Below are 2841 nucleotides of genomic sequence, written 5' to 3'. Positions count from 1 at the left end.
AATGTCCTCTGGAAGGAAATGAAAGTCCCTAATGCCACCCCAGACTGACAACCTCCAGTTTTGTTTTCACTTTTTAATTTTTTGAGACAGAGTCTTGCCCTGTTGCCCAGGCTGGAGTGCAATGGCGTGATCTCAGCTCGTTGCAACTTCTGCTTCCTGGGTTCAAGTGATTCTCATGCCTCAGCCTCCCGAGTAGCTGGGATTACTGGTGCGTGCCACCATATTCAGCTAATTTTTTTATTTTTAGTAGAGACAGGGTTTCACCACGTTGAGCAGGCTAGTCTCGAACTCATGACCTCAAGTGAAACACTGGCCTCAGCCTCCCAAAGTGCTGGGATTACAGGTGTGAGCCACTGTGCCCAGCCCAGTCTTGGTTTTTATGAGATAAACTTCTGTCTTGGCTGAAGTTACGTCACTGATAGGTGATATAACTGTAACTGAATAAAAAGTAGGAAATTCATGTAATACTTATATCTACAAATGCATATACCAAAAATAATAGTGATCTGTTGTTATCTATGTGTAAATATGGACACAAAATATTGTTTAGTGTAAACAAAGCTCTTTTTTTTTTTTTTTTTTTTTGAGACAGAGTCTCACTCTGTTGCCCAGGCTGGAGTGCAATGGTGAGATCTTGGCTCACTTCAACCTCCGCCTCCTGGGTTCAAACAATTTTCCTGCCTCAACCTTCCAAGTAGCTGAGCTTACAGCTGCATGTACCACACCCAGGTAATTTTCATATTTTTAGTAGAGCTGGGGTTTCCCCATGTTGTCCAAGCTGGTCTCAAACTCCTGACCTTCAGTGATCTGCTTGTCTTGGACTGCCAAAGTGTTGTGATTACAGGCATGAGCCACTGCGCCTGGCTCATAAAGCTTTATTCTATTTTAATGAAGCAAAAATGCATAAGTGTGTAAGGGTGATCTATGTGTGTATATTGTCTAATAGGAGCACTACGTAGCAAAATGCGAATGCTGCTTATCTTCGGTGTTGGAATCGCTTGTGATTTAAAATCTTGTTTTCTTCTATTTTTAAAAACTTTCAAAATGAGTTGTGACTTTGATTATTAGAAAAAAATCTATAATAATTGAGAGGAAAGAAAATCCCACCTGTTGTTGAAACTGACTGGAGCTGGGAGAAATGAGACATTCCTTTGAAGGTGTCACCTCCCTACCAGAAAAGTAGCCTTGCAGGACTGTCCTACAAGCCAGATGTGCCTCTTTCCCCTGGTCCCTGTACCTGGTGTGAGGTGGCACAGACAGTGAGCGTCCTTCACAGAGTCTGACCTGCCAAGGTCAGGGGTGAGTGGGGATCTAGTGACATTCAGAACCTGGGGGAGCCGAACAGGTGTGACTGTGCATTTGCAGGATGACCTCTCCCCTCAAAGAGCAAGAAATAACTCTAGTGCAATTTTCCAAACATTTACAAGAGAGGATTTTTAAACTTTTCACTTCTTTATTACAACTAGCACATTTGGAAGCATAAAATGCACAAAGAAGACCTGCTATTTACAATCACTTTCACTAAGCCAGTGTTATATTCAAAAATGGCAGATAAAGCTCATGGCTTTGATGAAAGGGGCAGTCTTTTCATTGGCAACAATTAATACTGCTCCCCATTCTGGGGAGAATTTAAAGAAAATAATTTGGAAGGAGGTATGGGTTGGCATGACACAAACAAATGATTTCAGATCACAAATGTAATCATTTGATCTTGCTTTACCAAACATTTCAGAACAATCCAGCATCACATTCTCTTCTGAGTCTGTGAAACTCTGAATTCTGGGAGAGTCTGAATTCCCAAGGCAGGACTGAGGATAGAAAAAATTTGGTGGCAGACCCCTGGTACTGTGGTTATCACATGGGTTAAAGATGTAGGCTTGGTTAACCCACCGAACCTGCTTATGTATGAGGCTCACCTGAGAAGGTGATATTGACAAGCCCATCCTATGGGTCTGAGGGCTCTTCACCAGGAGTGGAACAAGGAGGATGGCCCCAGTGTCCCCATCTCTGAACACATTTAGGGGGAGGGCTGGAGATCCTGGACAGATCACCACTGGCTCCATGGGGAAATTTCAGCAGCACTCATTGCCTGTGTCTGTTCTGTGCCAGGCACTGTGCTCAGGGCGGGGATTTGGGATTCACTAGGGCACAAGGCCTTGTGCCTCTGTCCTCACAGAGCCTAAGTGCTGGTGGACAATGCAGATGTCAACCACAAATGACGAGGCGCTTGCAGGTAGGGGTCAGTGCCAAGAAGGAAATGAAGGGTGCGTATCGCTGACTGTGACTCTGGTGGGGGCAACTTAAATAGGGCCATCGGGGAGGGCCTCTCTGAGGAGGTGACATTTGAGCTGAGGCCTCATCAGTCAGAAGGAAAAAGCTGTAAAGGGTCTGGGATAAACTCAACCTGCAGACTTTTCAAATAATATAAGGTGTTACAGCTCTTTCAGAATTTGTCTAGCATGTTTTCTGGTTTTCACTCCTGGGAAGGCTCCGGAAGAGGCATCTGTGCCCAGCTCGTGGCCTGTTCTTTGCACTTGTGGGGGAGGGGTCCTCTTCTCCCACAGCTGTCCCCCCGGGGCCTGCTCCCAGGTGGGGTCTGGTTTTCACCAGAAAGCCCTCCATACAAAACACACACACACACACACACACACACACACACACACACACACAAAATTGAATTTGAATTAGTTGCCGACATTTACATTTTAATTCTAAAAATCTGTATTTTTGACTTCGTTGGAAAGTCAGACTATCTGGCCAGGCCAGGCTGGGATCTGGTGGATTTTGGTATTTCGGTTTCTGGTTAGGGAGGGTATTTGGGGTTTGCCCCTCCAGCATCTG

General features: G+C 45.1%; 1 pseudogene; it reads left to right on the top strand.

Moving 5' to 3' along the window:
* Nucleotides 1-2427: 2427 nt before the first annotated feature.
* Nucleotides 2428-2493, top strand: LOC112131354 (U7 small nuclear RNA; annotated as a pseudogene).
* The last annotated feature ends 348 nt before the right edge of the window (nucleotides 2494-2841 follow it).

This window comes from Pongo abelii, chromosome 6 (genome assembly GCF_028885655.2).
Source record: "Pongo abelii isolate AG06213 chromosome 6, NHGRI_mPonAbe1-v2.0_pri, whole genome shotgun sequence".
NCBI classification, from domain to species: domain Eukaryota; kingdom Metazoa; phylum Chordata; class Mammalia; order Primates; family Hominidae; genus Pongo; species Pongo abelii.
The sequence above is the reverse complement of the archived record's forward strand: the minus strand, read 5'-3'. Positions and strand labels throughout refer to the sequence as shown.